This window comes from Scophthalmus maximus, chromosome 6, assembly GCF_022379125.1.
Source record: "Scophthalmus maximus strain ysfricsl-2021 chromosome 6, ASM2237912v1, whole genome shotgun sequence".
In the NCBI taxonomy this organism is placed as follows: Eukaryota; Metazoa; Chordata; class Actinopteri; order Pleuronectiformes; family Scophthalmidae; genus Scophthalmus; species Scophthalmus maximus.
In genome coordinates this window covers 8,762,732-8,787,783 of record NC_061520.1, presented here as the reverse complement: position 1 = coordinate 8,787,783, position 25,052 = coordinate 8,762,732, and the positions used below count along the sequence as shown (strand labels likewise).

The following is a 25,052-nucleotide window of genomic DNA, read 5'->3' as shown; positions in this document are numbered from 1 at the left end:
AGCTCGATACGAGGCCTGGGGGTCAAACCCCAGGGCTTTCACACATTCTCTTTTATCACCTCTACCTCCTCCTCACCCCAATTTATTTTTGGAGCAAAAACAATATGACTATTTCCAAGACTGACAAAACAGGATGAAGGTCAATGGTTTTAAAGTACAAAGACACGTTTTTCTATTGAGGAAAAAAAATATTTTTCTTTGTGCAAAGTATGCACACCTCGCAATTCAACAGCTAATAAATGACAGCTCCAATTAAAACCGTATCTTTTTTTAAACTTCCCATTAACTTTCAATCCATTATGAATGTCTAATATCTTTATAAATGCTCCCTTATGCAAGACAGATATGCTATTCATAACTACAATTATTTTATTTTTCGTGTGACAGTAAATGTGTCATCTTTACGACCATTTAATTCACCTGTTTAACTCCAGACATCAACAGAGGGGTGCAAAGTTTCACAATTGCCCTCTCAGATATAACGCACATCAGGAGTAAGTTGCTGCTAAAATTGGAAAACTCCACTCACAGAGGCTGCGACTGTCAATCAACAGCTCGCAATGAAGAAGGCCGAGGACTGGGACGCAAAAGAGGCAATGCGTTTGTGTTGCCATGCCGCTGGTGAATACTGTACTTTCGCGGTCGCCTCTCATCCTCGTCACAGTACATCATCTGCTGTTACGCGGAGACAAGCTAATGTTGTTATCAGTCTCTGCCTGATACGGACAGATGCAGAGACAAACACAGACACACACAGACATAAAGGCACAAACAAAACGTCGGTTCATCAGAAACAATTACCATAATCATATTTCATGCAAAAAATAAAATGACCTCCATCCACAAGAGCATATTAGCTCCATGTCAAAAGTAATCCCTGTCCATAAAAAGACTCCTGAAAATGCATATTACGTGACCATTTGCGTACACTGGGCATGGTCCGCACTGGTGTAAACAGGAAGCAGATTGTCTACCAAGCAGTTGGTTGCGATACTACGAATGAGAAACAACAATGGTGGAAAGTAAGACAAGGGTTGTTGTTAACGCTACCCCAGAGTTTTTCAAAATAAAACACAGTGAGCAGCTTTTCCAAACGTCTCTGTTTCAAGAGCTCCAGAGTAGCGTGGTAGACAGGCGCATACATAGCAGCAGTGATGCAATTCAAAATGGAACCATTATAATGTGGATGTAGCCACAGACAATCACACACACATTTGTTTGCACTTTCCAATAATGTATCAGTGCATGGCATTTAGCAGCGAGGAGGCGTGTGCCGTGTCAGGACACTCCACATGGAGACACACTGGTGGCAGTGTCAACACACACAATGGTCCAGTGTGTCCGACAGAGTGTGTCTGTGTGTCTGCATTTTATCTACATGTGTGTGTATTCGTGTGAGTTGTACAAACCCCTCTATGTCATGGGAAAGTGTGTGTGTGTGTGTGTGTGTGTGTGTGTGTGTGTGTGTGTGTGTGTGTGTGTGTGTGTGTGTGTGTGTGTGTGTGTGTGTGTGTACACTGTGTAAGCATGCCTGCTTGTGAAACAGCGGCCTCAGCACAAGGACATGAAACTGTCCCTCCACTTACAAACATACCCCCGCCCCCCACCATCCCGACCCACTGTTGCCCCTTGAGTCCCCAGGACCCCCGTGTTCCAGGCCAGTGCTCATGTCCCCAGGTCCCACTCATTCATTTAATCACCTACTAATACCAAAGACGGACCAAGCTGATTAAAAAGCTCAGTGAAACCTTTCAGCCAGAGAGCAGCAGGAGTTACCGCTGTCGTAGCAGTGACATGGGCCATCATTCACTGCACAGATACAAGCACTTCACTCGCAGCAGAAACCTTGTCTCACACCGAGGTCCTTAATCACTGGACTAACTTGGTTTTATGGTTGTGAGGTATAGCAAACAATTTTACTGTCAATTACATTTTAAAAACGGGGATATGGGCGATTTACTGCAGGATTTCAAGGCCCTAATGTGACGTGTTATATGGCTGTGTAAAAAAGATTCTCTTTCGATCTACGTTAACTTCAAACACAGTTTTTGGAGGATTACAGTGGGATTGTTTTGTAAAGACATATGCACTGAACAAGCTTGAACCGATACCATGTTTAAAATGAGCAATGTGGCCTCTTCAAATTAAATGAAATTACTTATTCTCAGTTCGTGATTTGGCTGGACCCAAAGCCATAACTTGTCAACACCACGTGTGTTACTGGTGCCGGTGAAGGTGACGGCTCCGGCCAGGGCAACTGCACTCTAAGAAAATCAGTCGGTGCCTAACCCACGTTTAGCATACCAGAAACCGCTCGCCATCGCGTTGCATTTAATCACGTGCTAATAGGCACTAAAAAGGTTGCAGCACACAGAAATTGGTTCCGTGTGTTTTCCACCTTGTTCTAATAAACCAGAAACTGTTTTGGGCACCGAGCCAGTGTTGAAGAAACACTGCACACACACGGCTACTGACAGAGAAGCAGGGCCATTACAACAGGAAGCGGTTGCTTCTGACGGTTACACTGAGATTCGACATCTGACCTTTCTGACAACTGTCAGCCATTAGCTGAAACGCGACCCCTGGCCATGTCAAACTAAAGTCACTGGAGTCAAACTGATGGAAGGCAGGTCTGCCTTCCCCTTAAACGCAGTCATGGTCAGTGCATATTTGGCCCAACACAGAACTGTAACTACTGCTGCAGGCTATTTCACGCAGTTTCCCTGAAAGAACGTGTGATATGTCGCGATGTGTTACACGTTATGATACTCGTTTCGGCTCCCTCTGAAGCCTCAGCAACAGTTTTTTAAAAACAAGACAACAACAAAAGGCGTAAAGAGGAAACCTTACTCAGGAGAGGAGAGCAGATGAGCGCAAAGAAGAAAAGAGCGAGGCAGCTGCTGCTGCTGCATGTAAACACATCAACAGAAAACACTTCACTGAGCCACAGAACACACATACACACACAAACACATGGTTTAAGATTCAGATCTTAAACTCTGAAGAAACACCCACTAATGGGTGTTTTCTGTTAAGTGAGGCAACAGGTGGCCTCTTGGTTATAGTGGGACACAACAAATGGCCAAGTCGTAATATTTTAAGACAACAACATGTAAATACACATTTTGTATAGTGTTTTATACATTATTGCAGGCGTGGGTATCTCTTGCCAGCTCAGCTCAACAGAAAGACAACCTACAAACAAGGGGAAACAGCTACAAACGTGACAAAATCCTCCCACCAACACCTCTGAAGATCACTTATTAACATGCTACATCTTGTTTGTTTAAGCAAAACAAATGCCATAATAAAAAAAAGCCTAAAACCTGCGACTCTTTGAGCATGAGAGTTCATTCTGAAATGCTGACTCTTCAAAAACAAGATTACTACCTTTCATTACTGCTGCTCAGCTGTCCTGTAGCACCCCTCAAATACAGACGTCCCAAACTTAAATCTTATCAGATATCACAATTATGTCCTTGAAACCCTGAGTCGCTCACGATATTTTTCACAGAAAAGTTCAGTATCATTCACCCTTTCACACCCTCCCCACAGCTTGGGGAGCCTGGCTACCTTTAATCACTTTAAACCAGTTTCTCGGTTGGGGCACATAGTCATGCATATCAAACCCACCAGGTGCTCTCAAGATATTGTGCCATCCCTCATCATAAAGATCACAAAGGATACTTTCATGCAATTGGCCTTAGCAATAAAGTTATCATTAAATCCCAGCACTATCCCTGCATGTTTATACAATCTTAACGTTGTCACACTTCTGAACACCAAAAACATTTTTGATCCACTTCACTAAGGATTCAAAGTAAATGATCTGTTTCTCTCAGTTGACCCTGTGGGAAAAAAATGATCCCAGTTCCACTAGATATTAGTGCAACTTTTCATTCTGTGGATCCCGGCATCCTGTTGACACTTGGCACTGGTTTAAATCCCACCTCAAATATAGGACAGTTTCTGTGGCTGTAGGCCAGTTCTTTCCTCTTCCTCTGCTGCGGTTACCTATGGGGCCCGGGGCCAGTTCTTTTCAGCCTGTTCATGCTTCCTCTTGGAAGATTTATACAGAATTATAATATCTCCCGTCACTTCTACACGGATGATTCACAGCTATACCTTCCACTAAAATCTAATGATTCCCCTAGGGAGTTTAAAAGCTGGATGGCATATACTCTCCTTGAGCAAAACGGTAACAAAAAAAAATGAATCATCTTCAATCCATCTTAGTCCAGAAGTCATTTCACTTGTAAGCTGGGCCACCTCACTCAATGTGTGAAGTCTCATGGAAAAAGAACTGGGTGTTATCTTCGTTTCTGACACAAACAAATCTGTTATAATGACAATCATTCAAGAATAATCTGTCCTTCCATTATATGGAAAAAGCAATTCATAGTTTTATCACATCATGACTAGACTAAAAAGAGTGAGCATATCACTCCAGTTCTAGCCTCAGTGCATCGGCTCCCTGTTCACCTGAATCCAAAGCTTAAAGCTAATTGTTTTCCCGACTCTAAAAGCTCCAAATGTTCAGGCCCTATATGACAGTACATCACAAAGGATATTCACTGTCTCTCAGCTCCATGTCCCACGGTCAAGACTACAAATGAATGGTGGCAGAGCTTTTGCAGTTGCTGCTTCAAGTTTGTGGACCAGTTGCCGTGAGAAGTTAAATCGCACCCTCCATCTTTTTTTTTTTAAATCTAGGCTAAAGACAAATATTTATTCACTGGCCTTTTTGGCCTACTAATCTTTGTATCTGTTGTTTTGTCTCCAATTCTGTATTTTCCCTTGTTGTCTATTTTTAAACGTGGCATGTTTGTTTTTTTGCATTTACCTCTACTTAAAAATTTAATATTCTTTGCAAAGCTCTGTGCTGCGATTAAAAGCTGCAAGGGTGTTGCATCGTTTGAGATAAATCGTCTTATGTCATAAAGCAATTCACTGTATTTTGCTGCAATAATGCACAACTTCTCAATCCTGTCAACAATCCAATCCCTCCCTCTCTTTCTTTCTTCCTTCCTTCCTTCCTCTGCCTACCTAGTTTTAACTCCTCCATCCCTCTCTCCCTCGCCGTCCTCTAAGAGGACGTTTTTATTCTGTCTGGATTACTTGTCCTAGTTGGCACTAGGCGTGCTAGTGGGGAGAGAATTTATTTCCTCCAGTGGAGCCTTGATTTAAAGCACTCAGGTCAACTTGATTCTGGGTCATTGTCTCCCCTGTCGTAATGAACCAGGGCAGTGCTAGACGGCTCGCTGCATATCGACAAAAGCAAGGTGTTGAGGTGCTACAGGATGCCACGTCGGGCCAGCTGCACTCAGAGCGGAGCAAGGAAGCAGCAACACTTATTTTTGGTGTCTTTTGTTTTTGTGCCAAAAAGTTATTCAATATTTCTCTGTGAACATGAAGCAATGAGCTCAACTCTGATCATAAGAGTCCAAATTACATTAGCTTATGTCCACATAAGCCGTTGACTTGATGTTTGTAAATACTAAGCCAGCAATCTTGCAGTAAATCTGTGTTTCTCTGCCAGGACTGATCCTGCAGGGACGACTGACTAACATGTTAGTGACCGACATATAAATCACTGCAACGCTAGCGTAGGCCCCACAGTCATGCACAGTCCACGTTATAATTCCTATTAACCTAATTCATGGTCATACTCAGTCCTGCCTGACACAGCCGGGTCAACACTGCGCCAACAGTCCCACCATTGTGCTTTTTTCATTTCAGTATTTATCCAACCTGGTGAAACACCAGAACACGCCTCAAATAACCCTAAATAGAAAGGTGTACGACGTGGGGGTCAATGACCTTTTAAAGTCCACAGACAAATCCAGGGGGAAACAAAGACTTAGCGAAGATGGTAGTTACAACGCGAGACCCTTTGTTTTAATCAAGATACTTGTAAGGTACAGTCTTTAAAAGACTGGAGGAAAAAAGTAATAATGTTTGGAGTCATTGCTCACATTTTAAGGGCTGTACTTTATCATGAAATAGCAGCAGTTTATCTTTTATTGTGTCTTTTATTCTCTTTATTTGAGCAACAACAAAAATTCTACCTGAGAAAATCTGCAATAATACTACAACAAACTAAATTTGTTTGTCATCATTGTACCGCCAGTATTTGTTTTTCTGCACTTTTCTCTTTACAGCATGTTCCCATTAAAATAAAGTATTTCTAGACTTTGTAAAGTTTCTCTTGTTTCCCTGCTTTTCTTTCTAGTCCTTGTCTCTTTTGTCTTTTGCTAAATATACTTCTTCCAAAAAGTCTGAACAAGCAAAGAGATTTTGACATTCCTCTTTCATCCAGTCCAGTAATGCTTCTGGTGATATGACGGTCTCCAATACTGCACTTAAACAACACGTTAAATGATCGGACACCTTCACCTGAAGGAGCTTATGGTCACATGGCAGCTGAATCGTGGAGGAACAAACTGTGTTATAGTGGGATAAATTCAAAATGGTGGTAGATGAGTTAATGTCGATATAAATGAAAATCTGCAATAATTGTAATCAAACAAAAGTAACAATGTAAAAATGCACAACAAAATCTTCATTAACAGACAGACTAATAGACTAAAAAGCCACCTGCCTTCCCTCTGATATCGAGACATGCTCAGATTTGCTGTCGATCCGCTGCATTGTGAGGATAAAAATTAAGCTGCGCATTGTGGAAGAAGAAAACAACAACAACAGAAAATTTGGTACGCGCTCTTGCGTATGTTCTTGAGCTTTCATAGTTGATTCAGAGGAGGATCCGTCACCCCGGGGTGGCAATGATGTCAGGAAGGACAGATGTAAATAAACGGCACATAAACTAAAGACATGCACTCCCGTGCCAAAAAAGTTTGGCATTCAAAAATGCAGCATTCTAGTTCCCTATGCAGAATTTTTCCTTAGTGAGCAAAAATCCCTGGTTTGTTTGTATACAACTACTACAAAGTCTCCTTGAATTACAGCCGCAACCTCCACAAAATTTTTAAGAGCTTTGTTTTTCTATGTTTAGCATAAATATAAATAATAATTTGCTGACTGAATAGTCGTTTTTTTTCCTTAAGATCTTCTATTTGTTGCAGAGACAGAGACACAAAACTATGTCAACAAACACACTCTGACTGTACAGTAACATTTTTCCAGCCCTGGACTAGGCCACCGCAGCGTCAGGTCAGAGGGAGGCCAAGATCTCAGATTACCCATCAGACAGTGTGCAAACTGATGGATTTAGAGCACTCTTACTGTACATCTCGTAAGCTTCTTTGAGCTTTCTCATAAGGAAAGCCCAATCTGATAAGGGAAGCCTTTAAAATTTAACATGTATTGACGACAGTGCTTATATTCTATCACAAAACCAAAAGTAGATATACTTCAAAAAGACCAGCAGTTCAGAATCAGATCTATAAACTCAGTGGATTATATTGGAAAGAAAGGTGAGAGACACAAAAGATATTCAATCGACAACGACGTAAACACAAAATCTTTAGATTTGAAAAGCTGGGAAAAAATGTGAAAAAATTAGCTTACAAAATTACAGAAAGGCTTAATCAATTGTCAAAACAAATGTTGATTACTTATGCCAATCCACGTATCAATCAATTTGACACAGACTCTCTCTCTCATGTACAACCGTGTGTATAACCTGCAGGACTACTGTAAACATCCAATTATCTCACATAATTAAATCAGTATGTTGCAGGTTCCCTGAAAAGAGAATATAGTTTCCCTCGTCACCAGAAGGTAGTAAAAGATCTGTGTTGTCCTGCCATGTCCAGAAAATTCAGTTTAATTATTCATCTTGCTCTCCTTTGTTGTTATGCACATCCGTCGTCTCCATTTGCTTATCATCTCTGTCACTACATGTGCCATGGCTCACTTTAATCCTCGAGACGCTTTCACAGAAAGAAATAGCTTTCATTTCAGCTGCCATCCGTGCTTTCTGTTAGATCAGCAGAACAGTGTGCAGTGAGACAGAGGCAGGTTTACACCTTTCAAAAAGGAACTTAAAACCTGCAACCTTTCCCAAAGAGACACCACACAGAGCTCCTTGCCACAACTCAAGATGGATAAATGTCCGGACTGTTTGTTTTCTGCAGATTTTCCTACGTGGGAGGTTTTACAAAAGGCTTAAATCCCGGTGGAGGGGAAACATGGCCTGCAGCCTCTCTGCACAACAGCAGCAGCCCATGTCTAGGGCCTGGTTGTCCTGTCCCGGACCTGGGTGGGGTTATTCGTCCATCTGCTCCACACTGACATGAGCGAGTTGTGTTTATTTTAGACCAATCTGTCTGTTTATTTATAAAAAGGGTTTGACCACAGCACGCCCTGGGCTCTAGGTTCTAACTACACCCCCTGCAGTCATCCGGTTCACTATCGCCGGAAAAATTCGGGAAAATCCTCCCTGCAGTGTCTCTCTTTTTTAAACTGTTTCTCCCTGTCTACCAAGTCTTCTCTCTCTCTCTCTTTCTCTCCATGTCTGGAGCTCTGTCCCACTGTTGAGTCATTTCACTGCCTAATGATGGTTTGAGTCCCCGGCTAAGACCCATCCTGAGTAAACAAGGCTTAGACTCAGCCAGCCTGCAGTAAGTGTCTTTTCTAATCCACTACTAAACAAAGATGGGTGCACAGCGAGCCTGCACTAACTTCAGGCACGGACATTGTAGGAGCCGTGCATGCTGATTTCTCATTTTACAATGCAACAAAACAAAGATATGTCTTGTGTTTGTTGGTTTGAGAAAAGTTGAGACAGACAAAAAGGATGAGAGTACAGCTGATCTCCTCAATCCGCTCCACAATCTGATCTTCCTGCTGGACAGTTTAGGGAATTCTCAGTGAGCGTAAGAGGAGTGATCTTGTGCGCCAGTTGGAGTTTGTTCACATAAAAATGGAAGGTCAAATAAAAAAGTGGTAGTCGTGCCACAAATGTATTAATCATTTATACTTAAAACTTAAACTGGATCAAAAAAACTACTTTCTTCAGGTCTATCTATGTATTTCTGGTCTAAAAGCTTTTAGTTTACTTTGAATTATGAGACAGTTTGATAAAAAATTAACCTTTTTTTGCTCCAGGTTTTAACCAGCTCTAAATTGTGGTGTGGTTTGCAAACAATCAGGGCCTGTCTCCAACAAATTCTGTTGATTCAACTAGTTTGCTACAGCAAACACTTAACTGTCTTATTGCCAATAACAGTTGTTTTTTCCGCCAAATCTTGCGTATCCTTGCAGTGCAATATCGTCATGATGTGACAAAAAATTGTTATGGTTATGTTTAGGCACTCACAGCACCTGGTCAAGGTAAGAGAAAGGTCATGGTCTGTTTTAAATTATCAAAATTAAATGCTAAATTAAAGTGTCAACAGATACACATATTTTTTTTTTCCCTTAAAGACAACGCAGTAGTTTGTGATAAAATGGTCAACAAAATCTTATTTCACAACACAACACGTTCAGAAGAAATAGGGGAGCCACAACAATCTGATACAATGCTGTGTCATTGTATCAGAGCTGGTTCAAAGATCACAACTGTTGTCATATCTTTGCCACACATACACTTCCTGTTCCTTCTGTAAATTAATGCTGCAACTGGGGCTGACACATGCAGGGGATCACCAGCATCATGTCTAGACACCAATACATGTATTTTGAGGATTCCTAAAAGGGAGGCTTTCACACAAACTTGTGCTCACATCAATATTTTAGCAACTTTTTGAAGAGCATCAGTTAACAAGACTGTAAAACCCTAATGGGTAATATATCGGGGATTAACAGTGTGTGTGTGTGTGTGTGTGTGTGTGTGTGTGTGTGTGTGTGTGTGTGTGTGTGTGTGTTTAAACATTGGGACATTCTTTAAAAAAAAATAGGACAATAATAGCACTGGTCTTGCAGATACTGTAAATTTCACATTCGCACATACAAAATAAGCCTACAGGAACAACACTAACCACAATGTATTGTCACACACACACACAACACACACACACACACACACACACACACACACACAAACCGAAGCCTTGGTACAACCAGGCACCAGAGTGTGTGGTCAATTTTAGTCCAATGGGTGCAGAGCACTGACGGAGATGCAAGACAGACCAAACCAGACATTAAAGGGCCCATCTCTAACAGCACAAAGTGGATTCATGCAGACACACACACATGTTGGCTGAATTTCTTCCTTTGAAGTTTCATCTAATCTGAAAGGCATTTTGCTCATCGGGAGAGAATATAGACGTTGAGTGTTTACAGAGGCCTTATATCAAATTCTATCTACTATGGGCTGCATGAAGAAGGATCGGAAAAAGGAATGGTGTTTTACACATTATGAAGACACTGGGCGATCTAACAATTTCTAACACCATGTGTTAAAGTCCAAACTACAGTGGAGAGGCCGTGGCTCTCTTTGCTTTCTTCAACAATGTGTGGAAAAAACCTTCACAATGCCCCCCTCAGTCACACGCCTTCCTGAACACAGTGCAGGCCACAAACTCTATGAGCTCACTTCCTGTTCACATTGCTCCAATTGGTTGCTCTACTTCTGAAGATAATCTGCAAGACATGCCGGGCTTTAACATAGGAACATTCAATGATTTACGAACACAACCTCAACCCAGTAAAGAATATAAAAACTTTCAGTCATAGAGGACACTCGATATGCAAGAAAAAGGCTCTACCATGTGTTTTACTTTTCCTTTCATGGCAACCACACACTGTGCTGGACGTAGATCAGAAACAGAGAGTGAAAACAAAAATTAAAGCTGAGAAAAGCAGTCTTGTAAGCTTGTTGACTTTGTATTTTTGGGATAATGTAATGAGTTATGGAAGGATTGTGCAGTACGAAGGGTCCAAGCACTCAAGAAAAATGGTTGGAGTTTGTAAAACACCTTAAAGGACTCTCAGACTGTGAGAAACAAGGTTCATGATCGTGAAGCAAGATAGTGGCCGCATCATGCTGTGGGGCTGTTTTTCCAGCAGCAGGGAATGGAAGACTAGTCAGGTTTAGTGAAGCTGAAAGGACCAAAGTACAAAGATATCCTTAATGACAACCTGGTCCAGAGCACTCTGGACATCTCACTGGACAATGACCCTAATGACACAGCCACAGGAGGGCCTCGGGCCAAGTTTAGACTACACCACTTGGAATACACTCCCAAGTTTAGACGACACCACATCGCCAGATCGCTGTGCAGTTCATGCTACACTGGTCACACGCTACAGGATCTTTCACCAGGAGAAACACCAAACTAGTCCTGCCGCGCTCAGATTGGCTGTAGTTGTCGCAGAGTCGTCTACATATTTCGCCGGGTAGACATCTAGTCAGAGGAGGCGACGTGTTGGCGAACCTCTCAAATCGCATCTTGGAACAGTTTGCACACAGCGACTGGCGTCTGCTGAACCAACACAGATTTGGCTCCGATCATTGTCCGGGGCCATCCAAAATTTGGCTGCAGCGAGTGGGAAATCGGGCTCAAAGGAGTGTTGCGTGAACTAGGCATTAGGGGGAACTTTGTGAATGTCTTTGACTGACCGAAGCCAGATCCCTGACTTGAGCCCAATCAAATGTCTTACCACCCAGGGTCGGCATGACAGAGCTTGAGAAGATCTGCAGAGAAGAACAGCAGAGAATCCCCAAATCCAGGTGTGCACAGCTGTTATCCTTCTAAAGGTGTCTCAACTTAGCAGCTATTGAGCGTAGACTGTTGAGGGGGAAAAAATGTGTTGAAATGATTTTAGCAAAGGGCTGCAACATAACAAATGTGAAATAGAAAAGATGTCTGGATACTTCCTAAATACACCGTATCACCTATCTCCACCACTAATTGATTGTGACCAGTTTTTGGTCATAGTGAAAAAGATACAACAAAATATATAAAATTAATAAACGGAAAACCTCAACTGCCATTGATTTCCTATTTGGCAGTTTGTAATCGTTTAGCGGCTCAAGTTCCCATTCACCAAAGATGAAACTGCACCACAGCACAAGTTTCTTCCTTGATCGCTGTGATTTCACAGCAATAAAAAAAAAAATTATTATAAATACTGATGTGTGTTTCCCGTCTGGCAGCTGAGTGAGCAGCACAGCCCATATGAGCAGGTTGCTGGTTTAACGGAGGCTTTCCTTCATTTCCTTCCCTCCCTGTATTCTGTCATCAGATCGAAATTCAAAATATACTTAAAATATAAAATATAGCCCTAAGAAGTAGGAGGACTGGCTCAAAGAGCTTGTATACTTGAAACCTTAAAAATCGCATTTGAAGATAAATGGATTTAACAGGACAAAGACCATTTGCAAATTAAAATTCTCACGAACACACAGGGCATGGGATGTCAGGGTACTAAAGCTCCTTCTCTGCAAAACGATGCGTTTGGTTTATCCTCTCGGTAAGGGGTTCAGATATCCATCAGCAGGGGATCCAACATTACGTCCACTGATCACTTTAAGTATCTATGCAGCAAAAACCCCACCACTCCTGGGAGGATCAGGACAGTACTATAATTTTAGTTGCCCACTTCTCATAATGTTGTGTGATTTTGTTTTGCACTAAAAACACTGCTTCCAACTCCTGCCACACATCTTAAAACTCACTGTGCTGCAACACAGACGGATGAAATCATCAACATACGATCAAAGCCGATCCACAGAAAATGTATCAACAATTTTGATACTCAATTCATCTTTTATCTTGTTTGTTTTTTTAAGCTAAGATTTTCTGGTTCCACCTTCTAATCTTTGACTACTTGCCTGTTCTCTTCGTACACACAAACTTTGAAATGTTTTCTCAAGGACTTCTTTGGGAAACGGTGTGTGTAAACATATGTACCTGGTAAATATTCCTTTCTTAATCATTTCAAATATTAAGTCTCAAGAAAGATCACCTGATTTTTTTAGAAATCAAAAAATTCCCAAGAAATGTGACAGCGGACGCCAAGGGCTCTAAGTAGCCTTGATAGCTGCCCTGAGATTTGCCCGTCTCCGTATTAAGACCACAGATTAGCAGGTAGTGCCTGGTTGCTCACTGTAATCAGAACACTGATCTAGTATAATCGGTTTTCAATAGTAAGCAAGCGCACTGCTCTCAAGCATGGCTCAGAGAGGACACATTAAGCAGCAGGAGGTCACCGAACAGATTTCTACCTCAAATCATAAGAGACAAGATTTCCTATAAGGACTGGTAAAGAAAATGTGGGGGGTTTTCAACAAAAACAAAAACTTACTTTGTGGTAGTGTGTCTGTGTTGACTTGCTTGCTGCACTACTGGTTTTAGTTAAGGATGAAGTGAAGCTAAGGTTTTTCAGGGTGCCTTCCAGGCAGCTTCCTTTTTCTGCATTTTATGAGCAACAGCTAAGTCAACGTGTCGAATGATTAAACATAATTTCTGCGCAAAACTACAGAGAATTTATTACGGGGGCAGCTCATCAGTGAAGAGGGAGTAAAGCGGGAAAACAGTGGGGCTCCTCAGACATTCAGAGGAATATTATTTTACCATTACACCGTGTACAGCCTACGGACTGATCATGTGAAATACCACAGGAACTGTTCGTTGTAAAGTGAAGCAGAGTAATGCTGATGTGTACGTGTGTACGTGTGTGTGTGTGTGTGTGTGTGTGTGTGTTAATGTGTGTGCACTGAGTCTGAACAATATCTGCAATATTGTGTTTTCCAGTTGTATGTATTTTTCCTCCAGTTGAGTAGAATTGAGGCAGTTGTTTATTCGTCTGGTTGAATCAACATAATACCAATGCAAAAGACTCCTGTATTAATCGAGGTAAACCCATGATCAGCACAAATTTCAAAAAGCCCAAGTTCATGTCACAGGATTTTGCAGATTTTATCTGACTAAAATTCCAAATCCTTAATATATTGGGTTTACTGTCAACAAAAGTAAATCCCCCCAATTGAGAAGCTGGCATGAGAAAAATCAAATACCCAAATTGTAGCATTTGTCTGCCGATTGACTTATTGTGGAACCAGTCCATTTTACCTCTCGATCGAGCCAGTGAAGCATTGCATTTATGAAGTGCAACTAAAGATTATTTTTCATCTTAGATATTCTGGCAGTAAATAGTGAAAAAAAAGCATGTTGTAATATCCGATTGACCAAGGTGACACATTCAGATTGCCATGGTTTGTCCACAATTCAAATATAATTACTTAAATATCATGTATGACAAAGAAAAGTATAAAATCCTCAATTTTTGTTGCTTTTCTTTATTCTTCTTTATTATACTATTAAACGTCACTTATCATTGTCAGCCAGTGCGGCTCTCTACACATGGCCAGTGACAGAAACAGATAGACAGTGTAGAATCCGGTCTTCTTATCGAGAAAGTGAAGATGCTGAACATCACAGCAGTTTTAAGTTTGACCTTGTTTTGTTTCCACAACCAGTGAGAAGAAACAAGCAACAAGTGATGGATGAAAAGGTTAAAACCCAACACTTATCTTCACTTTGTTTCATTTTCTTTACTTGTGCTTTCTCCAGAAGAACAACTGCCTTCACACCATTGCTAAGCTTGTCGTTTTTGTTCTTGAAATTCCCCGGGGCTTTCCTTCTACTTTCCGACACATTGGTGACCTGAACCTGCGCTGCACTTTGCAGAAAGTGCGTTAATGCAATCATGCATTACAGTCTAGATGTATGCACTTCCATCCCTTGTATGGTCTTACAGGTATGCATGTGTACCTACATTATGGTGTGTACGCCATACTGTCTCTCTCAAACAGCCCATTTCTAACAGGAGCTGACAGGCGAAGCTGAGAGGAACAACGGGAGAAGAGCGCTCAGGACGTCTCAGGACATAAAACATTTAAAGGCCAACGCTGCCAGACAGGAAAACCTTAACAAAGTCTTTTTCTGGCACAAAGAGAGTAGTGACAGCCATGACGTTTCCCATGTTTTTTTGCGTGCTGTATTTGCAGAGACAGAGTATATACATGGTACAGTTCTATTGTCGTTGTGCCTCTAAGGATCTCATAGGTTTTTAAATGTGGCCTAGTCTGATTATGGGACTGATACGATTAGTCATTTCATAAATCTCACGACTTCCTGGCTCAAATCTCTGTTTTATGTGATTGTAGGTTGAATCTCTTTGGGATTGAAACTGTTGGTTGGATAAAAAAACTTCCCCTTGGTTTCTGGGAAACAATTAAACTATTAATCTATCAAGAGCACTTGGGAGAGCGCAAACCTCCGGCAAGGCTAACAATCCCCAATCTATTTGCTGCTTCACCCACAGCGTCCCCATCGCCATCTGACCTATGTATCATTTTATTTGAATGTTATGCATTTGGGAAGATATGACTCAAATGTCAAGTGTTGCCCTGTCTTGCAATGTTGACTGTGTGGGAGAGGAGATGGAAGTGCAATTAATTCTCACCTTAAATCTGAAGGGACTAGCTGATTAGATAATTGGTTGTCTATTGGTTGTCATGTCTCTATGCACACTGTTAGTTTCTATTTAGCAGTAAGTGTATTTGGAGAGTTGTCTTCTGTCTAGTAAATGATGTGATCCAAAGCCGACTGTGAGCCTGTAGTCATATTTCTGAATTGTGTTCACAGAATTCTGCTTGCTACAGTTGTGTGCATTTTACTTGATAAATTTGTGTCGTATTTGACCTTCTTGTTTACCAAATGCTTGTTGATTACTGAGTAACTGTCATATGTTGCACAGTTTGAATGTTCATTGCAATTCTTGATAATCAGTAATTGAAATCCTATCACACAATCCCCGTAGATGCAATGATCATAGAATCAAAGGAACACACACTCCGGTGATCTCATCGAATTTAAAGGTAGTGGATCTTCTCAGAATCCCATCTTTTCAATTATAGCAGACAAAGCAGCGAGACACTGATTTCCTTGACCACATTTGAAAATACAAAACCGGACCAAGACCACCACCCGAAAAGACAAGCGCAATTTCTGAGAAACCACATACAGACACCTAAAGGAACTCTTCATCACAAGAAGGCCTGGTTATTGGAACTCTTGAAAGGCAAGGCCATTGTTATTACCGGACTCTCCGATTCGAACTATCCAACCTGCACTATTTTTCATTGGTCCTGCGAGCCAGCAACAATGATTGCTGGCTCGCCGATCAACCAGTTTTATTGATATATGACAATAATCATCAAGTTGCAGCCCTTCAAGCATACTGCTGGTTCTCAAATGTAACTTCAAGTCATTGTAAACTCGATCTTTTTGGTGTTTGGACTGTTGGTCAATTAGTATATGAACAGAATGACACTGTTACTCTGTACGCCTTTTCAATAATCAATTTAAGGCATTTATCAATCACAACACTTGTGACGATTTGCAGGTTTTCTACATTTCAAATAATTTAAAAACTGAATATGTATGAGTTTTTGACAGTTTGTCGGGCAAAACAAGAAGTTGAGGATTTTAACTTGAGCTCTGGGAAAAATATGATTTGCATGTTTCACAATTATCTGATAATACATTAATGAATGATTGGTTAGACTAATCAAATAATCAATTGATGGATTACTTCAGAATCAAAATAAACAATAGCAGCCCATAACTCCCCTCATGACCCGTATTTGAAACAGAACATTTAAGTATCAAAGACATGTTGCACATGGGGGGGGGCATATTTTCCATTCAAAAGATTACTATAAGACACTGCTCCTCCCTAAAAAGCACGTCTACGGTCTTGAGCTGGGTCTTTACTCCTGCTCGGTGACTTACAGAGTAAAAACTACAGAAATCCCTGCAGCTCTCGACCGTTTCCCACCGAGTCCCAGTGTCCCCAATGTCTCAGTGTCCAAGTGTCAAGGTGTCTCAGTGTCAAGATGTCTCAGTATCCCAGTGTCTAAGTGTCTCAGTATCCCGGTGTCCCCAGTGTCCCGGTGTCTCAGTGTCAAGATGTCTCAGTATCCAAGTGTCTAAATGTCTCAGTATCCCGGCGTCTCGGTGTCAAGATGTCTCAGTATCCCAGTGTCTAAGTGTCTCAGTATCCCGGCGTCTCAGTGTCAAGATGTCTCTGTGTCTCAGTGTCAAGATGTCTCAGTATCCCAGTGTCTAAGTGTCTCAGTATCCCGGCGTCTCGGTGTCTCAGTGTCAAGATGTCTCAGTATCCCAGTGTCTCAGTATCCCGGCGTCTCAGTGTCCCATGTCAAGATGTCTCAGTATCCCAGTGTCTAAGTGTCTCAGTATCCAGGTGTCCACAGTGTCCCAGTGTCTGTGTCTCAGTGTTCCAGTGTGTCCCAGTGACTCAGTATCTCATTGTGCCCAGTGTCTCAGTGTGTCCCATTGTTTCAGTGTGTCTCAGTGTCCCAGTGTGTCTCAGTGTCTCAGTGTGTCTCAGTGTCCCAGTGTATCTGTGTGTCCCAGTGTTCCAGTGTCTCTCAGTGCTCCAGTGTCTCAGTGTGTCTCAGTGTGTCCCAGTGTGCCTCAGTGTTCCAGTGTCTCAGTGTGTCTCAGTGTGTTCCAGTGTCTCAGTGTCTCCCTGTGTCCCAGTGTCTCAGTGTGTTCCAGTGTCTCAGTGTGTCTCAGTTTGTTCCAGTGTCTCAGTGTGTCCCAGTGTGTCTCAGTGTCTCTCAGAGTGTTCCAGTGCCTCAGTGTGTCCCAGTGTGTCTCCCTGTGTCTCAGTGTGTCCCAGTGTGTTCCAGTGTCTCAGTGTGTCCCAGTGTGTCTCAGTGTGTCCCAGTGTGTCTCCCTGTGTCTCAGTGTGTCCCAGTGTCTCAGTGTGTTCCAGTGTGTCTCAGTGTGTTCCAGTGTCTCAGTGTGTCTCAGTGTGTTCCAGTGTCTCTCAGTGTGTCTCAGTGTGTTCCAGTGTGTCCCAGTGTCTCTCAGTGTCTGTCAGTGTGTCCCAGTGTCCCAGTGTGTCCCAGTGTCTCTCAGTGTGTCCCAGTGTGTCCTAGTGTGTCCCAGTGTCCCAGTGTGTCCCAGTGTCTCAGTGTGTCCCAGTGTCTCAGTGTGTCCCAGTGTGTCCCAGTGTCTCTCAGTGTGTCCCAGTGTCTCAGTGTGTCCCAGTGTCCCTCAGTGTGTCCCAGTGTCTCTCAGTGTCTCAGTGTGTCACAGTGTCTCAGTGTGTCCCAGTGTCTCTCAGTGTGTCCCAGTGTCTCAGTGTCTCAGTGTCTCTCAGTGTCTCAGTGTGTCACAGTGTGTCCCAGTGTCTCAGTGTGTCCCAGTGTCTCCCAGTGTCTCTCAGTGTCTCCCAGTGTCTCAGTGTGTCCCAGTGTCTCTCAGTGTCTCCCAGTGTGTTCCAGTGTCTCAGTGTCTCCCAGTGTTCCAGTGTGTCTCAATGTCTCCCTGTGTCCCAGTGTCTCTCAGTGTGTCCCAGTGTCTCAGTGTGTCCCAGTGTCTCTCAGTGTCTCCCAGTGTGTCCCAGTGTCTCTCAGTGTCTCCCAGTGTTCCAGTGTGTCTCAATGTCTCCCTGTGTCCCAGCAGCCGAGGCAGCAGCAGCAGTAGAAAACGCTGTTGAAGGGAAACAGCCATGTGCAACATAGCAGCGGTGTAATGGCAACATCCCGGGGAGGATGAAGAAGCCGCGCTCGGGCTAATCTCAAACCGAGCGGCTGGTTTATTCTTTTATTTTTTGTTGCTGGCGCCAGCGGCGGAAACGGCGCTTTTCGCCGGTTTCGACTGCGGGTGAGCGCGTTGAGTCCGGAGAGGCGGTAAAAAAGTCCGCTAGCTACAACTGCTCCAAGAAGAAGAAGAAGAAGAGTCGGACATGAACCTCTCTCCTCCTGCCCGCTTACGCGAAAGAAATCCCCCTTCTTCCCCCTCGTTTAGTTGCAACCGGTCCACCGCTCAGTCCCTCACTCACTCACTCACTCACTCACTCACCCCCTCACTCACTCACTCACTCTCCTCCAGCAAAAGAAAAGAAATGTCATGTTTTAAATGTCTGAACTCACCTCACTCCGGGTCGAGATGTTCACGTGGGGGCAGAGCGAGAAACGCGAGGAGCCAACTGCGATATCCCGGAGGTTTAAACTTGTCCCGTTAGCACAGACACGACAGGCTGCTAAGAAACGCTTAGCGTGTGACCGTGTGTGTACGTGTGTGTACATGTGCGAGAGTGTGTGTGTGAGTGTGTGTGTGTCTGCAGAGTCTCCCTCTCTTCTCTCCGACACCAGAGTCACTCCTCGAGGGCGGGGCTCCCAGGGAGGAGGAGACTCGGGGCGGATGCAACCTCCGTGTAGTGAGGCCAGGCGCGCGCATCGGTGGGGCCCCGTCCACCCCCGCCCCTCAAAATTAATTTAAAAGTTAAAAAAAAAACTAAAAAAAAAACCAACAACAGACTGTATACAAAGGGGGTAGCACCAAATTCTGGGCCCCATACATAAACAGTCTCTGTGCCCCCCCCCCCCCCCCCCAGGCTACGATGCTGATTAATTTATGATACAGTGTGTGTGTTCTAATAGTAACTAGCTAGCTAACTCTAACTGTATTCATGTAGTAAAAGTTAGTTAGCTAGCTAACTCTTGCTGTATTCAGGTAGTGAAAGTTAGTTAGCTGGCTAACTCCTACTGTTCAGGTGGTGAAAGTTAGTTAGCTGGCTAACTCTAACTGTATTCATGTAGTAAAAGTTCCAGTTAGCGAACTAACTCCTACTGTATTCAGGTAGGGAACGTTACAGTTAGCGAGCTAACTCCTACTGTTCAGGTGGTGAAAGTTAGTTAGCTAGCTAGCAATAGCAGCTGTGTCGATCTCAGCTACCCCCCGGCCGCAGTATCATGTCGTGTTCACGTGAGGAAAAACAACCTGCTATTATTTTGACCATTTTCTTTTTGGACGTGGATGTCAGTGAGACTTAATTTGCAGTCTCAGCAGTCTACTTTGACTTTTTTTTAATTTGGTCCACTTTTACTCTAAATGGGACCATAACTTACCAAATTAACGTCATGCTGAATTGAAGAAGACTCCTCAGGACAATGTTAAATGACGTTATAAATCGAGTCAGAGGTAGAGTCATTTTCTAATGGACTTCAATAGAAATGTACTTCATTTTGCAACCTGGGGCGTCGCCATCTGCTGGTCATTTGAGAGAATACAGATTTCGGGCCCTTCCTGATCGGTGACCATTTTTATATAAAGTCTACGGGAAAACCCTGTATTGCAGATAATAAATATCCCCATACATTATTCAGTGGTTGGCTCATGTTTTTCTTCACCATATGCATTGTTTTGTCTGTTGTTTGTTTTCAGTGAACCCTCCTTACGTTGGAGACATACATGAATGAAACTCAAAATTAGAAAAAGTTTTGTACGGGTACAGACTCCAGACTTCACAGACAGACTACATTGGATGTGTCTGCACAGATGGCTGGCAATAATTTTCAGGCAGCAAGCAGACGGTCAGGTCGACGCAGGCCTTTGTAGACATGAACAGATGACAGAGTTAACATCCCACAGACCCATGTGGACACGGAAAGTATAAATTAAGCTCCTTGTGATCCAAGGAGCAGTTCCTGGCAGTGTGCACTGTGTCTGAGCAGGCCTGAGCTTAAAGATAAACCTCCTGTTTAACCTGGAACTGTGCTTCTGTAAATATGTATCTGCACAGCCACCTGAATAGAGTCTGAACAATCTCCTTGCAAGTTCACCTGCTTGCAGGCCAGAGAATCAAGTTTCAGCCTTGAAGCCTTTTTAGTGATGTCCCCACCCCCGAGTCAGAAGACTTACCATTCTGAGTTGTGTCAGGTTCTATCTTCGCCAGTATATGAGCTCACAGGCACAAAAAGATCTTCACTAAATCTGACCTGTGGAAAACCTCCCTCAACCTGAACTGCATGAATACATTTTCAGATCTTCAGATCCCATTTTCAGTGACCCACAGTCACACAGGTTCCAAAAATAGACCCAAAGAGAATCAGACCCAAACCAAAATGCAGTCAACTTGAAAAGACCCAAATATAGAGTAAACACCAACACTGATAGAAGCACGATACTGCCACAAAATTAATGAGCTGTGAGGGTTGAGAAGAGTTATTTTCACAGTTCACGCTCTGTGTCTTGTCTGAAAACAGACGTTTACATTCTGTGATGAATATGACCACGTTAATGGCAAGGTTGCTTGGCAATAGAATGAGCCAGCCATGCATTTGGCTGCGTCATGACCATTAAAATTGTTTTGGATACACTTGAAGTGAAGGATTCAGTAACTTTAATTCTTGTTTTGCAGCATCTAGAAACAATATTTTTATTTTCATATTAAATGTATTATTAAGCAGTGTTTTTATTTGTCTTGATGCTCATTAGGACTCAAAAATGCAAAAATTAGACTGCACTACCTCTCTGGTGAACTGGAAAGATAATTAAAAAATGAACGCAGTGTCTTATATTTCTCTCTCACTGTTTTTATTTTTTTGTATATTTTGTCTCAGCGTAGTAAATTTCTCTCCTTCTTGTCTCTCCACCCTTTGTCTCCTGTCTTTTTCTGGACAAAACTTCAAGCGCTCATTGCATTTTCCCAATTTGAGTGCAGAGATTTGCCTCTTGGTAGAAGATAGCGGTGCTGTTCATCTAGGAAAGTCTGAAAATGCAGGAAAATCCCAGAGAAGAAAATATGATTTTCTTTTCATTTCCCTCCAATGACTGATTTGATTAAAAAATTAATAATTAATGCTGCAATTGAAACATTAATGATTAAAGGAGCACCAAGATTCAAATATTTTATTTGTGTCATTCATGAATGGTTTGCATAGTAAAAAGCAGGGTGGCATAGTCTTGAGGCCGTGTCAAAAGGCTGTAGTGTGCAAATATGAAAGCGTAAAAATTGAAATTAGATTCAGAGAAATATATATATAAAGGAAATGATTTAAGTGTGTATTTGGCTGTGCTGTTTTTTATGTGCATAATAATGCAACATGTTCATACTGCATGTCACATTGTCTCCAAAAGTTACTTTTACATGCAACAGGAAATGTGTTTTGAAAGAAATATACAGTCCTACCACTGATGTCATGATTAAGATTACTGTTACCATAATGATCTTAATGCTAAACAAAGCAGAATAAATACAAGACATCCACTGTCCTGAAGGCCTGAGGTCTGGTGCAGAAAGTCCTGCACAGTTCTGAGTGGGACAGAAGCCAGACCAGTTGATGATGCTCTCTATTGGGATGCCTCCAACAGCAGCTGGCCAGACGGCCTAGAAGGTTCGCAGAGGGACTTTGAATTTCTCAAGATCATCTTAGTGAATGAGCTACCCCACCTTCCTTTTCTCCTTTTGAATTATTTATCATCAACTGGTTCAATTATTATTGTTGTACAAGGAAAAAAAACCCCACTGTCTACTCTGTGGGCTCCTGGGAATTCGTCAGGGCTGGAAGACTTTTTGACTAATAAGAGTCACTGGGAGTCAAAGCATAGATGATCTCAATAGGATTTTTTTTTAAATGATAGGTAAGCAACACTGCCACAACATAAAAACTCTATTAGAGTAAAATATTACAGTATTAAACCTGATTAAAACAAACAAATATGCACATGCTGAAAATGACTATGATAAAATGGGAGAAATTGAAGTTTTAACATTCAAACACACTGAATCTGAGAATCTGTGTCAACAGTAATTGCTAACGGAGTAAAGTATTTGTTCATTCACTCCCCCATTTCTCCTCTTAACCCCAATCTCCTTGGTCCCATGGCAGCTTGAAATGGCAGACAGGCTTCAGACATTACTCTTTACATATTTCATGGATTTGCACTTGCCCCACTTCTCCCGAGGAGCAAAAAGGGGCGGTTGTGTTGTTTTGGGAGTGGCACGACTAAACAGAGCCCTCAAGTTATAGATGAAGGTTAGGTTAAGCAATGTAACACTGTCCAGGAGAGGCTCCAGTTACTGACTGTACATTGCATGAAAATTATGAATCTGATCATCGAGCAAAAGTGAGTTTTGAAGTCAGAAGCTTTCCATCATCGGCTTTTATGATTTGGCAGACAAAGAGACATGGTGTAGGTGACTAATGCTGCCCTGTTTCTTGAGTTACACTTTTTAAAATCATTTCATAAATCTACTCCACAACAGTGTGCATTGATCCGCCCCGCCCTTGAAGTATCTGTCTTTGTCTCTTCTCTTCCCTCTGTGGTGAAGAGTGGATCAGTGCCAAGCAGCTGCCGCCAGCCATGAGTCCATTTTGTCAAATCCTGCAATTAAGATATTAGCACATCGACGAGAACAGGGCACGCTCACATTATCAACCACTTCCAACTTAATTTCAGCCAATTATCCATTAATCAGACTATATTTCACAATTAATTTAAGTATTTATTCATGCATTTCCCCTTTTTCTTTTAAGGGCTCTGCGGTTTTTATATTATCGTCCTGTATCCTGTGGTTGACAGCACTGAGTGAATTAAAAGGCCTGTCAGTAACATAATGCACTTTACATCGAGGATCCTTTAGTCTTGAAATGGATTCAATTTTTTCTCCACAATGTGTCTTCTGTTGAACGTACGATATGTGTATGCATGCAAAAGAGAAAGTGGTGGACAGTATCTGAGTACATGTACTCAATTACTCTATTTAATATACTTAAATGGGCTGCATGTTCTTTTAACTTCTACTTCACTTACTACTATTGACCTTGCAGATTCAGGTCTTTCATATGGAACATGACACAATGATATAGAACAAACTGCTCAACAGATAACAATCCCAATAATATGGTACATGATAATACAATTGGGGAATTGGCCATTCTGCTGCACAATGAGTTCTTATTTTGCTATTGATACTTACATGTATTTACTTAAGTAAGATGCTGGATGCTCCTTGTAACAATATGTAAGTATGTATTAATGAATGACTATTTTTACATCTGAGTAATTTCACTTTTACTTCAGTAAAGAATCTAAACACAGATGTATACAAAGTTTTCATTAGTTTTTCATTCTCTCTGTCAGTCTTGTCTCTGATCATATGCAGTTTTGGAAATTCTTCACCTTGCTCTTGTTTTACACAAATAAACAAATCTCATTTGCCCCTGCTGCCTTGCTCCAGAGGTTGTTATGTAGCTTTTTCCTTTTTTCAACTATAACAATTCTTTCTGCAGTTCATTTGACAGGTACATTTATTAAAAATAGGCAGAATTGCTCCATTATCTTGGGGTAGTATTTTTCCCCCCAATTTCATTGAAGAAAATAAATGGTTCCTGGCATCCATGGTAGTTAAACAACTCTGCTTGGAATAATAACTTGTGTCTGAAATGTTATTACCATAAACAGGACTGATTGAGTCATCAGAAACTCCAAAAACTTTGATTTAAATTGTAATATTTCTCTATAACATGAATTATTTGTGACTAAATAAAAGACTAAAAGACGTTACAAAAAAACTTGGTCATGAAGGATTGAAATCACACACAGTGATTGAGTTTCATGCCTTTAAAATTACGTCGTAAAAAAACAAAAATCCTCTATGAGTAAGCAAATCTGCTTCTTTTCAAAAGTAAAACATTCTGGTCACGAGATGTATCACACTTCACTGTATGTGAGTATGTGCGCTGGAGTTTTCTCATCACACTTATGTAAGCTGCATATTGTTTGGCTCCAAGCTTGTTGCGATGTGCCAAAAATCTTTAAACCTCAAATTCAAGGTGAGCACACACACAGATGATGATGTTGCACAAGATCAAACTCCTAAGCGATGAGACAATAAGCAAAACACATATTTGAGAGGAGGGTGGGATTTGAAATGTGCACAGACGCTCAAACCTATGACCGTGGGGGAGATAATGCCTCCTAGAGATGCAAATGTAACAGTTGCAAATGACACATGCCGCCTCTTAGGTCATCCAGCTTGTAAATGAGGACACTTGGAATGGAAAATTGAAATAGTGTGTGCGCTTGATTCGCCACTAAAGTGGAATGCATCTCTTGCAGACGGCGCTTTGCAGACTCAGAGTTTTGAATCACAGGGAGGAATCAGAGAGGAGATAATCGTATGAATCTGATCTGGCATTTCACATTTCTCTCTTTATCTGCAACACCCAGGGAGAGAGTATGTGCTGTGACCTTGTGAAAATGGGTTTGAAGAATTTTGAGAATTTGTTTAGGTGTGACAATAAATCTCCATGT

At 41.9% G+C, this 25,052-nt stretch overlaps 1 protein-coding gene across 1 annotated transcript in view; it reads right to left on the bottom strand.

Annotated features, from left to right (window-relative positions):
* The window catches only part of ppp1r16b (protein phosphatase 1, regulatory subunit 16B), a 64,874-nt gene extending 45,734 nt beyond the window's left edge, over window positions 1-19,140 (bottom strand). The window contains exon 1 of the mRNA XM_035630549.2: window positions 18,884-19,140. The gene's annotated coding sequence lies outside the window, so the exon portion shown is untranslated. The remainder of the gene's footprint in view (window positions 1-18,883) is intronic.
* Between the last annotated feature and the right edge of the window lie 5,912 nt (window positions 19,141-25,052).